The sequence below is a fragment of the Crocodylus siamensis genome, chromosome 5, assembly GCF_052110815.1.
Source record: "Crocodylus siamensis isolate JL-2025a chromosome 5, ASM5211081v1, whole genome shotgun sequence".
Lineage (NCBI taxonomy): Eukaryota > Metazoa > Chordata > Crocodylia > Crocodylidae > Crocodylus > Crocodylus siamensis.
The window spans coordinates 26,524,803-26,538,086 of record NC_143399.1 but is presented as its reverse complement, the minus strand read 5'-3'; the positions used below and the strand labels follow the sequence as shown (position 1 = coordinate 26,538,086).

General features: G+C 44.3%; 1 long non-coding RNA gene across 3 annotated transcripts in view; it reads left to right on the top strand.

Annotated features, from left to right (window-relative positions):
* LOC149863621 (uncharacterized) overlaps positions 1-13,284 on the top strand; it is a 729,305-nt gene that overhangs the window by 713,209 nt on the left and 2,812 nt on the right. Inside the window, exons 11-12 of one of the 3 annotated variants that reach the window (XR_016442472.1) lie at positions 1,259-1,414; positions 2,728-2,857. The exons of 1 other annotated variant lie outside the window; for it this stretch is intronic. This is a non-coding gene — a long non-coding RNA (uncharacterized LOC149863621). The remainder of the gene's footprint in view (positions 1-1,258; positions 1,415-2,727; positions 2,858-13,284) is intronic. One more of the 3 variants, XR_016442473.1, reaches the window with a different exon arrangement.

Below are 13,284 nucleotides of genomic sequence, written 5' to 3'. Positions count from 1 at the left end.
GCAGTGCATGCTGCAGAGACAGCGGAAGGAGGGAGAGTGCTGCTGCCGAGGTCCCTGCAGCAGGGATGAGTGGAGGCACAGGACCCGAAGAACAGGAATGGCCAGGACAGAAGCAAGGAAGAAGGAGAGGAGCATTTCGGCAACGCTGCAGAGCTGCTGGTGGAAGGATGCTGGGATCACTGCGGAGGGACAGCAGAAGGCACTCCGGGAGAGATCCGACCCAAGGGAAAGGGATAGCGAGGAGTCCAGGGAGAATTGCCACTGGAGGGAACATCGCCTCTGGATCAGGAGGTGCCTTAGAGTAGGCAGGGAACTGGGTGCTTAAGGGGATGAGGCAGCCAGTGTCCCGGTGAAGTGCAGGGGGGTAGTTAAAGGGGCAAGACACCGGTTTTGTGTTTGGGGCTTACTTTTTCTTTCTTGTTGATTTTGGTTCTACCCCAGGCCCCAAGGGGTATAGGAGGGTAGCTGACCCGCACTGTGGGCCAGATAGTATCAGGAGGGGCCCAAGCAGGACCCAGTCAAGGGTCCCAGGAGCGAGACACCAACCAGCTCATTGCCGCTACACAGGAGGCATGAGGCTGGGGTGTAGGGGTGGCGGAGCCCTGAGAATAACCGCCGGGAGGAACCTTAGGGCCCATGAGCATGCCTGATGAATGGCCCTGGATGCTGAGGTCATCAAGTCATGGCAGGTGAGCATGGGATCAAGGATTCAGGCAGAAGGCACCAGCTCAGGCAGAGGTGTGAGCCCAAGAGGTGCATAACATCCAACACGCAAGCGAGAGAGGCACAAGAGTGGCTAGTTGAGTCCCAGCAGTGACACTTGTGTTAGCGGGGAGGAGGGAGCCTCCCTGCCATGAGTCCGTATCCCCCCCGATTTCTGGGTTGGGTCTTGGGTGGGCCCATGCTGGGTCCATGTGGCAGAGAGGCTCCCTCTGTCTGCCTGGCCTTGCCACTTGACAGCTGTAGCCAGTGGCTGCAGAACAACACTGCATGGTCTGGCTTTTGGCTACACCAGAACAGCATGGGGCCATTACAGTGTAGGGCTGGGGCAGAGACCCATATGCCCCTGCCTACAGAACCATGGCTGTGCCCTGGCCCCAGCCCCAGCCCCAGCTCTGGCCTCAATCCCACGTTGTCATGGTCCCTTGATCCCAGGGTCTTCTCTTAGGGGCTGGGGCTGGGGCCGGGGCCAGGGCTGGGGCCGAGCTGCAGTCATCTCCCTGCACACCCCTGATCATGGAAACAATGCTTGTTGCAGGAGCATTTATGCAGTGGATTGTGGTCTTCCCTAGCAGCACACTGTCACCACCCCAAGATCCTGGGGTTTCCTGGGCCCTCCCACTCATCCTGCTCCCAGCTGCTGCCTCATCCCAGCTGCCCAGCTGTGCACCCTGCTTGGGTCTTACCCCTGGTGGTAAGTATGGATTGCCTGGGTAGTAGGGCTGGGTCCAGCAATGGCAGCCAGAAGGAGCTGTCACTGCTGGGGTTGCTGGGAAATGGAGTCCACTGCAGGCTGGATCTAGCCCATAGGACAGATTTTGTCCACCCCTGATCTAAGTCTCTAAGCAAGGAGCAGTATAGGCATAGCCTCAATTCTAGCTCTAGCAGACTCCAAATTTGTACCTTTGGATCTTTGGCTTTTTCCAGTTATCTCATTACAAATCATATTTGTCGAATCATGCCTTTTTAAGGCCCTGGTTCTGCAAAAGATTATCCAGTTCAGAAAATTTGCAGGATAGGAACAGGAACATTCTGTTGTAGACTCTTTGGGGTGGAACTATCACATCATATCTGAATAGATACATTTAGGCTGGGTTAGAATTTTTCCCCTCCCATCTTTATGCTTACAAACAAAGGGCAGAAACTGGCATATCAGATTAAAAGCCTCATGCATTTTCAAAATACTCTTGACTGTTAGTGATTGAAAGGTGTTGGATGGAGGCAAGATAGGATTAGTGTGCTTCCCAGGGGTTCACCAGACAGAGGTATTTGCTGAGACTGACAAGAGCTCTCGGTAGTATCAGCTGTAACCAGTGTCTTTGAGGATGTTGACAATGGAAGCGTCTACATGTGCAATTAAGGCACATGAATAAACTTTGGGGTTTATTGCTTTGTAGTTTATATGCTCCTGGGCATGCCATTTGAACATGCTTTCAGAAGCAATTAACTCCAAAGCAATACTCTCTGCAGTTTATTCTTGTGCAGCACATGGAGCTGGTCGGAGCAGCCCTGGCTGACAGGGAGTCTGGGGGATGGGGGTCAGCCTACCAGCCTGGGGCTACTTTCCTTGGCTTAGTGTGTTCCAGAGGGGCTGGCTGGGGCATGATGGTGTTTCAGTGAAGGGCTAGCTGGCAGGCAGCCCCTTCACTCAAGTATGCTTGTGCCCCAGGCAGGCAGTGTCTACATGTGTGTTGCTGCAGAGTTTTTTACTTGTCCTATCCTGCTGCAAAGTAAATTAATTTACTCCAGCCTAATAGGGGTTCATGTGTAGATGCCAAGACATTTTCTGTGCAGCTAATTAGTCAACTGTGCAGTAAACATCTTGTGTAGACTCGTCTAGTGGGACTTACATTAGGGTGCCTTCATGACTAGACCCACCAGCTATCCCTTTAACCAAACTCCTAATTCCAACACCTATGATAGTCCCTCTAGCTTGTGTTCTGCCAGCAGCAAGCATTCCCGTAAGTTTCTGCTCCTGACTTCCATGCCTTCTGCATTTTCCCATAGAGACAAGGTTAGAAGAAGAGACAAGTATTCACAGTCTGATCCCTAGAAGGGCTCTCTCTGCTTTATAAATAAACAGCACATAGTGGAGACCTGTGGCATGGACTACAAGATAAAATACAAGCATGGAAACGTAAGTGTTTTAGACTGTTTAATGATGACTTCATGGTAGACCTAAATATCAGTGTAGACATACCTGTAGTTTAATCTCATAAGAAATGGACAGACATTGCCAAACAATTTAACAGTTTATGAAAGAAACCATTTAATTATAATGGCCCCAATCTGGATTTTAAGATGGCATATAGCTCAATTCTGTATTTGTATCATGTGTATTTCTTCTGGGTTGTATGTATGGATATATGTGCTTTGTTAGTTTTTGTATTCAGTTCAGATACAGCTTAGTACTGCCTGGGAAAAAGAACTTTCTTTGTTCTCACTTGTTCTGTTTTCCCACTTAATCTAAAATGTGAAAGTCTGAAAATAAATCATTGTTCTTTATGTGTAGAAAGCATAATACTGTAAACTTTTTTTCTGTAGCTGTATTATGGTTTTACAGCAAATCAAATGACCTTTTTACTTCTGCTGAGGCAAGTACCATTAAATCTGAACATACAACTACTTTTCTTTTTCATACAGGTATTTTACTTAGCAAACTCCACTTAGAAATGGTCAGGTCACGAGGGGTTTTGGAAGCTACATATATACAGACACTCAGATAAATAGGCTAATTGTGGCTTAGATAATCTGCCTCTATCACATGGAATGAGTCTGTACCTGTTATCTTGGGAACGACTTCTGATTGTTCCTTGAATCAATATAAATTATCTCATGCCTTTACCTTCCTTCACGGTTAATTTTGTGTTTTTGATTCTCTTGCATCCATGTATTTTTTAATTTAGTCAATGTAGCTAAGTTACTCAAAGCAGTAGGTATTATTATATATAAATGCAGGAACTGAAAAAAGCTATTTAGCAGAAATGCAAAATCTGGTAAGCAGGGCCCTGTTTTGTTCACCCAAATAAATCTAGGTCCTTTCCTGAAGGGGATTATGGTTTACATGAGATGACCAGTTAAAAAAAAAATCAGTCCTTTCGGTTTTATTTCTGTAGCTCCAAACCCCTTGGACTCTGGAAATGCTGCAAGTACAGTGTAGGAAATGATCAGGCAATGTTCAGAAACACTATATCTCATTATCTTACTGTAAGTATCATTCACATAATTCTGTTCTTTGTATTTCAGTGTGAGTTGTACATTTGCTACTGATTTCAGTGCTGATAAAAGGCAGAGCATAGCATTTTGTCACCAAATCTCACACAGTTTTAAACATTCTGCCTCAAAGAGTAGTTAAATGCCTTTTGTAGATTTATGTTGTCTGTTCCAGGTTCATATTAGAAGGAAACTGTCAGCATAATAAAGAAGAGGGAGACACAAGCATTACTATGAGCACTGCTTTTCCCTCCTCTTCTGATAAATTACATTATTTTCAAAAGATATCCTAGATGCAAATTAGCATTTTTGAGCTTTTAGATTATTCCTATGTTTTCCCCCAAATTACCAAGAGATCAAAACAATTTTTAATCTAGTATTTTTATTTTATTGCTCTAGAGTTAATGAAGTTCAGGACTGGGTATATTTTGCCAATGTCTGGCTCTCATATAATCATGGTGGTGGTAACAAATTAATTTTATCCTCCATGTCATTAATACAAAATATATTAATAAAAGAGAAACATGTTTTGCTTGGATGTTCTATCTGGTAAGAATTGTGACTAAAATCATTTCCTAGCTTCATGCATAAGCACTTCTAGAGCAGGCTACCCAGATTGGCCAATACTTTCATATTTTTCTTTTTAAAAGAATACCTCCCCCACCCCAGCCCTTGTTATCTTTCTGAGTGAAATCTCACCTTGCCAGCCTTCTGCCATAGGGTCATACACTATAACAGAGCTCATACTCAGAAATGTCAAGCATAATGGAAAAGGAAAAAATAGAAAGGAAGGAAGCTGACCATAAGTTCTCTGACAAGACTTAGTCCCACATGCTCTACAATTTCTTGTACAGCAGCCACACCTGAGCTAGGGAAAGTCATGCTGCTACCAGTACTCTGTTTAGTGTAACTCAGGTGCCATCCATCATAAGTAAACCAAAAAGGCATAATGTTAGTGCTTTTTGCTAACCTAAGATAAGAGTTTTCCTACCGGAACTCTGCTGGAGTGCTTTTCCGTCTTTATCCCTTAACAACATAAAATGTTAGAGGACCTAGGCCAACGATTATTAAAGTTTTCTGCTGTAGGTGATACCACCTGTGTGGCTGATTTCATTCTTAGAAAGCCTTCTCTATGCTCAATAATGGAAAAGGTTTGAGAGTCAGATCATGCAGATGGAGGAATGTCAAAGTGAGAGCAAAGAGAGATTTTTATAGCAGAAGAAAATCAAATGCTGTAATTAAGGTTACATAGAGGTTTCAGATTTATCCTAGTCTTTCCAGGTCAAAATAACTTCTAAAATTTTAATCTTTTTGCTTACATTTTCATTTTCCCCATTGTTTTGGGGGATAGGGGATAGGTTTTCTTTTAGGGGGTAATAAAACAAGTATACAACCTTATTTAAGTTCTGCAGTGTTCTGACAAACTGGAGTCACCCAAGTTCACAGCTAAGTTAGTTTTGTAGAAACTACTTCATCCGCCACTGGTGGTCTGGAACCTTGGCTATGGTAAATCAGCAGTACTCTGTTCATTTACCCCAGCAGAGAACTGAGCCCAAGAAATTCTGATAGTGCATATGAGCAAAGCAGTTAACTTTATATTCAACTGATAACCAAAGCTTAGGAAGCTGGTGTACTGTATGTGTAACTTCAAACTCCAGTCTCATTTTCTCTGTTCCACTGAAACCCGCCCCCATCAAAGTTAGCTGAAAGGAACTGTAAAACAGATGGACTCTGACTAAACTTTGATGCATCAGAGGCCTTTAAGCATGTGCTTACCTTGATGTACTGTGAACAGGCCCATGGAGGAACTTAAGCGTGTATAAGAGTCCATTGTATTAAAATGCATGATTTAAATTTGCCAATGTACATTTTATCCCCCCCTTTCCAGTACCTGTCAGAGTGGTGTTAATACTCGTTTTGGAGATATAGCAGGGCCATGCCTATCTTGTATTTGAGGCAGAGAACTAAGAGATTTATATACTAGTCCTAGAAGTTCTCAAAGAGAAAGGTCCCACATTCTTTCAATTCAGCAACATGTATGAGTCCTAGAGAAGACTCTGTAGTTATTTCAACCTCGGCTAACATCTTCGGGAAATTTCTGTTGTAGGTTCTGATGATAAGAAGTTTACAGGCTGGTAAGAGGTAAAGCGCTGCTGGACCTGGTACTGGCCAAAGGGGATGATCTAGTCAGCGAGCTAAGAATTGATGGGAACCTGGGAGACTGTGACCATGAGTTGATCACTTTCACTATCCATAGGAAAGCTGGCAAGTTAGTCAGCAATGCAGAAGTCCTTGACTTTAGGAAAGATGACTTTTACAAGCTCAGGAGCCTAGTTGTTGAGGTCCTGACAGACCCTGATCTGACAAGGAGGGGAGTCTATGATGAGTGGTCACTGGCTACATGAATCAAGGACAGTAAAAAGTCCTTCAGATACATGGGAAGTAAAAAAACCAAAAAAAACCAGAGCAACTGCTAAATCGAATGGGGCAGCTGATAACTGACACCCAAGAAAAAGCCAGTCTCCTTAATAATTACTTTGCTTCAATCTTTCACCAGCCCAAAGGGATCACCCTGCCTGACAAGATGCAGGATTACCAGGGTAAGGGCAAACATACACCTATCATTGGTGTAGACCTTGTGAGGGAACACAATGAAAGACTGGACATCCACAAGTCAGCTGGCCTGGATGGAATGCCACCCAAGAGTGCTAAAGGAGCTAGCTGATGTCATAGCAAGGCTATTGACGAGGATATTCAGGACTTGTAGCACTTGGGTGAAGTGCCTGAAGATTGAAAGTTCACCAGTGTAGTGCCTATCTTCAAGAAAGGGAGGAAGGAAGATCCAGGGAACTACAGGCCAATCAGTTTGACCTCAATTCCTGGAAAGATCTTGGAAAAAATCATCAAAGAAACCATTAAAATCAGGCTAGTGGAGGGCAACATTTTGAGAGAGAGCCAACATGGCTTCACTGTGGGTAGGTCTTGCCTAACCAATCTCATTTCCTTCTATGACCAGGTGACATCACTTGGACAAAGGAGAAGGGGTTGATATCATATATTTGGACTTCAAAAAAGCCTTTGACCTGGCATCCCATGATGTCCTCATGGCAAAATTGGGAAACTGCAGTCTCAACATTGTTACGGTCTGATGGCTGGGAAACTGAATCTATGGTCAGACCCAGAGAATGATATTTGATGGAACCGAATCAACATGGCACATGGTGACCAGTGGCATCCCGTAGGGCTCCATTCTTGGACTCTTTAATGTATTCTTTACATAACTGTACTCTTTAATGTACTGTACTCTTTAATGCATTTATTAATTATCTGGATGCTGGAGTTAGAAGTGGGCTGGCTAAGTTCACTGATAATGCCAAACTATAGGGATCCAGGCCAACCTTGACAGGCTCACAAGGTGGGTGGATGAAAACTTGATGGCATTCAACATAGAGAAATGCAAGGTGCTCCACCTTGGGAGGAAAAATCTGCATCATACTTATTGGCTCAGCAGTGCTACATTCACTAGCACCATGATTGAAAGAGACTTGGGGGTCATGACTGACCACAAAATGAACATGAGCCACCAATGTGATACCACAGTCAACGAAGCAAATAAAACCCTGGCTTGCATCTACCAATGCATCTCAAACAAGACTCAGGAAGTCATCCTCCTACTTTACTCAGCCTTGGTGAGGCCACAGCTGTAATACTGTATCCAGTTCTGGGCTCCACAATTCAGAAAGGATGTGGAGAAACATGAAAGAGTCCAGAGGAGAGCCACACGCATGATCAGAGGAAAAGAGAGCAGGGCTTATGAAGAGAGGCTGAAAGCTATGAACTCTTCAGCCTAGAGAAGTTTAGGCTCAGGGGTGACTTGGCGGCAGCCTATAATTACAGAAGGGGTGTACATCAGGACCTGGGAGAGGTCTGTTTACCAGGGCACCCCAAGGGAAGACAAAGTCCAACTGTCACAAACTTCTGGAAAACCATTTTAGGCTGAACATAAGGAAAAACTTCATTATTGTCTGAGTCCTCAAGGCCTGGAATAGACTTCCCCCAGAGGTGGTGCAAGCAGCTACTCTGGACACTTTCAAGAAACACTTGGATACCTATCTTGCTGGGATCATTTGCCCCCAGCTGACTTCCTGCCCCTTGGGCAGGTGGCTGGACCCAATGATCTTGCAAGGTCCCTTCCAGCTCTAATGTCTATGAGATCTATGAAATATATTCATGCTTCTTTCCCTCCAAAATGCTGAAAATAATGTAGGTATTTTTTAAAACATGGGAAAAATTCAGCATGTATGTCTAAAGTTGTTGAAAATAAGACATCTGTATTTTTAAAAAAATGGTCTTTGATCATGTAATTGACTAAATTTAATTAAACCAAGATGTAAAGTACTTTAAAAGTTATTTAATAAAGTACCTGTTAAATATTATCATTTAATAAATCTTATTTTATATAATGCTACTCAATCATCCATAGTGCTGTGGACATAAGAAGTATTTGAATAAAATATGAAAAAGTAATACTAAGAGTATTAAGCTGGCTCTAATATTAATAGAGAATAGGAAACTTTAATGAGGACTAGGTTAATGTTGCACATGTGACATTAACTCTGCTGTCTGCAGACATTTGATTGCAAAAGCATGCAAACCAGAAGTCCTCTTGATGTGGATTTTTTGCCTGGAATCATAATTAGGACTAATCAGCATAGACATTATCATTCTTTCTCTCAAACAGCTGTTAATGGCTCCCTTTTCTTTTCTCTGTCCCTGCAACTGTAGGTCCAAATGTCAGGTCACATTTGCTCTACATCTCTGAGAGATAATCACATTCCTAGTAGTTTACTGTGGCTAAAACTTTTCAACTTTGCTGCACACTGAAGTCACATCACTTTAATGTGGATGTTTATCATGTTCCTATTTTTCATGAGTGGAAGCTAGCTTAGTATATAGACTTCCGTTAGTAACAGGTTTGTCACTGTAAAGTTGGATATGACAACAATAAATATTTGTTGTAGTTTTGGCAATTAGTTTTTGGCTTAACTTGGCTTGCAGAAGATGAGAAATGTTAGAGAAACAAAAATATAAAACTACAACTTCTAAACTTGAATGACTCCTAAAAAGTTAAATTTAGTCAATTAAGGAACACTTGCATGGCTTGAAAACTCTCAAAAACAGACAATGGGGAAGCCACAATGACATGTCCAACCCATCCTTGCCATAGAAAAATGGTCTACATGTAATTTAGACGTTTCTAATTGTTATAGTGGTGTCAATACTTGTTTTTGAGATATAGCGGGACCATGCAAAGAAGGTTTGTCTTCTATTTGAGATCTACATTCCTGTCCTAACTCCCTGTTAAGAATTTACAAGGAGAAAAATCCTGAATTTTTTCCCCTGAGCAACCCATATGAGTCCTAGAAAAGGTTCTGTAGTTATTTCCCGTCCTAACTAAAGTCTTTGGGAGGAAATACATGTTGTATATTCTCCCAACACCAATTCCATGCTCCTTCCCCCTGGAACCTCTATCACTAGCATTAGTATTTCCAAAAGTTCCTTCCATGCCACTAGCTTTTGTGACTTTTTGCAAATGAGCTGGCTTCTCCACTGACATGTAGATGCTAAGGGAAAAAATATTTATGCAAGGCCTATCGAGACCAGTTTGTCTCCTGCCTCTCCTCCCCTTCAGCTTTCAGCTTCCCATTCAGCTTCTAAAAAGACACCAAATTTGAAGGTTCCTACTATCACGTTTAATACTCACCGATGGGACTATCCTGCATGAATTGATCTAATTCCATTTTGAACCTGACTAAATTGTCAGGCTTTAAAACATTCTGTGGCAATGAGTTCCACAAGTTTACTATGCACAATGTGGAAAAAGCCCCCTTTTGTTTGTTTTAAAGCCACTCCTAATAATTTCATTATATGTCTCCTAGTTTTAGTATAGTGAGAAGTGGTAAGTCCCAATTTACTTCCCTGAATTATTTATTATTTTATAGTCCTCTGTCATATTCCCACAGTCATTTTTTCTGTAAGCTCCAAAATGTCCTAGCTCAGTGGTTCTCAACCTTTTCAAGCTCCTGGCACCCCTCCATAGCTCCTGCAAATTGAGTGGCATCCCATTTCAATAACAAATTTATTTATTGCAACATTTAACTCCTGGGGCGGGGGTGGGGGGGGCAAGGAACAAGCATGTAGGTCCTCACAGAGGAGCTCAGCAGGGAGGATCATAAGTTTACTTCCTTGCACTGCAGGTGGGTATGGACAACTCTGTGCTTATTGCCTCATGCAGTGGAAGAGTGGAGGGGAAGAGGGAAGGAGCAAGCACTTAGGGTAAAGACAGAAGTGAAAATTTTGCCTTATCGGGCCACAGAAAGAAGTCTGTAACCACGACCAAACACAAGTGCATAGCTGCGGACAGCTTAAAAAATAACTGATTGGGTGAAAATCTGACCTCTTGTTGCATGAGGGGTCAGATGGAGACATTTCAAAACAGAGCATCTTCTATGACATCTGTCTGTACTGCCTGCCAGCCTCAAGCTGTTTTCAGAATGGAAGGAGGGAAAGGGGGTGGGGCAGTTCAGTCTGGGGTTCAGTCTGGGGTACTGCATGGTGGAGGGGCAGGTGGATTAGAGCCCCCCCAAGGTGGGGGAGGGGGCTCCAATTTACCCACTCCACCTTCCAGCAGGGGCTGAACCCCCCCCAACCAAACTGCCTCCATTCCCTTTCCCCCACTCCCATTCTGAAAGTTATGTAGCCTCGCAGGGAGGAGGGGCCATTGCTAGGGCAACTGTCTGCAAGCTACAGCCAGCAGCTAGATTCTTCTCCCCCTGGAACCAACAGTAAACTTCTGTTTGATCCAGGGGATTGTTCCTGAAAATCATTCTTAGTTATACTGGGAAGTTGCATTTCTGTCCGCACCTATCTCCTTGTAAAGAGGCTTGCCAGGACAAATATGAATTTACCTCCTTACACTAGAGCCAAGCGGAGAGGAACCTGTGCTTATCCCCTTGCCTGAGGGCTGAGTGGAGAAGAGTGTGTGCTTATCTCCTCACACCTTGCAGCACCCTCAAAAGGATCTCATAACCTCAGGATGCCTTGGCATGCTGGTTGAAAACCCATGTTCTAACCAAGGAGTGGGCAAAATGCGGCCTGGGGGCCCCCCCCCCATCTGCTACTCCCTGTGCTGTGAAGGGGCTGGCTGGGGCACAAGGGTGCTTCAGCTTGAGGATAATCATCAGGCAGTTAGCCCCTCCAGCATCTACACATGCACTGCTGTAGAGTAAATTAGTTTACTCCAGCCTAATAGGAGTGCATATGGACCTTATATATATAGACCTGAAGGTGTGGAACCTGCAGGCAGCAGTTGGACACTCAGCAGTGCGGTATGTGGCCGGCAGGAGAAGCTCCCCACTGGGCTCCAGGATCCCCTATGAGAGGCTGTGGTCAGCAGAAGAGGCTCCTCATCTCCACCAAGGATCTGAGCATCAACCTGAGAGGTTCCCAGCTCTGATTCCAGCTCCTCCAGTAAGAGGCCAGGAAGCTTGATGTGAGGCAGGGGCTCTGGGAAGGTCAAGACCCCTAGAAGCTTAACATTGTACCAGTACTAGTGGCTGTGTGGTAGAGTTTCTGCCTTGCATCATGAGAGACTGGAGTTTAAGTCCCAGGTGGGGTGAGTGAAGTAACAGGGAGAAATTGTTGCAGTGTTGAAATTTCTGCAGTGCAGAAATTGTGTTTTCCCCCTTTCTCACCCTCCAGGTACCTAGGCCCTATATTCCTTGTTATTTGACAACCTTTGCTGAATCCTGCCTCCTCGGGGTGTTGTATCATTCCCTATTCCCCCTGGTTTATACTGGTTATGTTCCCAGTACTGTTCTGTCTTTGAAAGGTATATGGTTAAGTCCCCACTGATGGTCTGGCTCTGCTTTATAGTGGGAGGAGAGTCCCTACACCTCCCACAGTGCTTGTGCACCTGGTTTGATTCCTTCAATTGGAGAGGGGGTACTTCTTGGAGTACCATCCAGGTTACACACAGTCATAAACTGTGGATCTTATTGCTCCATAGTTTAGTGCTCCCAGAAATCTTCCAGGAGTGTGGTTTACATGTGTGCCTGGACTGCAGCACTTTGATCTGGGTTGCAGTAATCCCAGCTGGTAGAGTGCCCAGGGAGTTGGCCTTCCCACCCAGGGGTGCTCAAACTGAGCTCAGTGTGCTGCAGAGGGGCTGACTGGGACACGAAGGTGCTTTAGTGTGGGGCTAGCTGGTAGGCAGTTCTTGCACTGAAACACCCTCCTACCCCAGCCAGCCCTACATATGCACTGCTGCACACAAAAATACTCTACAACAGGATAGTACTTGTATTTGCAAATACTACTGTGTTGCAGAGACTTAGTTTTGTACACCTTAATAGGGTTGCACCTGTAGATACTGAGACACTTACCATGCAGTTAATTAGTCAATGGTATAGTAAATGTCCTCATGTGGACATGCCCATTGTTTTTTTCTTTTAAAGAAATTTTTCATGTTCCAAGCCAAGTCAAGTCCAAATCCATGAGTCAGTCCAGAACTGTAAGTGGCCCTACAACCAGCAAACATCCTCTACTCCACCATGGCCTTCAGGTATTTCCAAAGTCTTTTGGTGGGCATTCTACATGCAGGCCCAAGTCCAGAGGCTTGGGGTTCAGATGCCCCCAAGCTTTGCCTGCCCTCAGCCATATGGCCACAGGAACAAGCTAGGGAGGAGCTTCCTATTTCCATAAAATGGGCATTAAGCTCCAACACCTCGGTGGATACTAAACCATGCCAGAAGAACAGTTATCCCTGGGAGGGCTTAAGGAAAACTGCCTTTTTGGATCCAGATACATGGTGTTTCCCTTATGCATGACAGTCCAAAGCCAAAAGGCTCATGATTACTATCTAGTTCATTGGGCTGAGCCCCAGCAGAGACAGAGCATTTAAATTCATGGTAACCCAACAGTTCAGCACTGCTCACTGTATGAGTTTATTCCAGATACCCTCCACAAAAGATCCATGTGCAAATTATGACCCCCACCCCCACCACTCATGACTAGAACTGGGTGTTCTGGTCAGAGTCCTGGGATCCTCCAAAAATGTATATGTAGATGAGGTTCAATCTGGTCCAGTATGATCTCATGCCAGGGAGGGATGCATTAATCATATATGGCAGTCTGAGAGAGGGGGGGGCAACAGAGGGATTCTGGGTAAGTTGTTTGGAGTTTGTTCAGTTATGTTTTCCAAATATTTAAGGCCAGTTAAAAAAGAGGACTCATTGGAAATGGAAAAGGGTGCAGCTCAGCTGTGGGAGTAAAGAGAAAGCTAAAATGTAT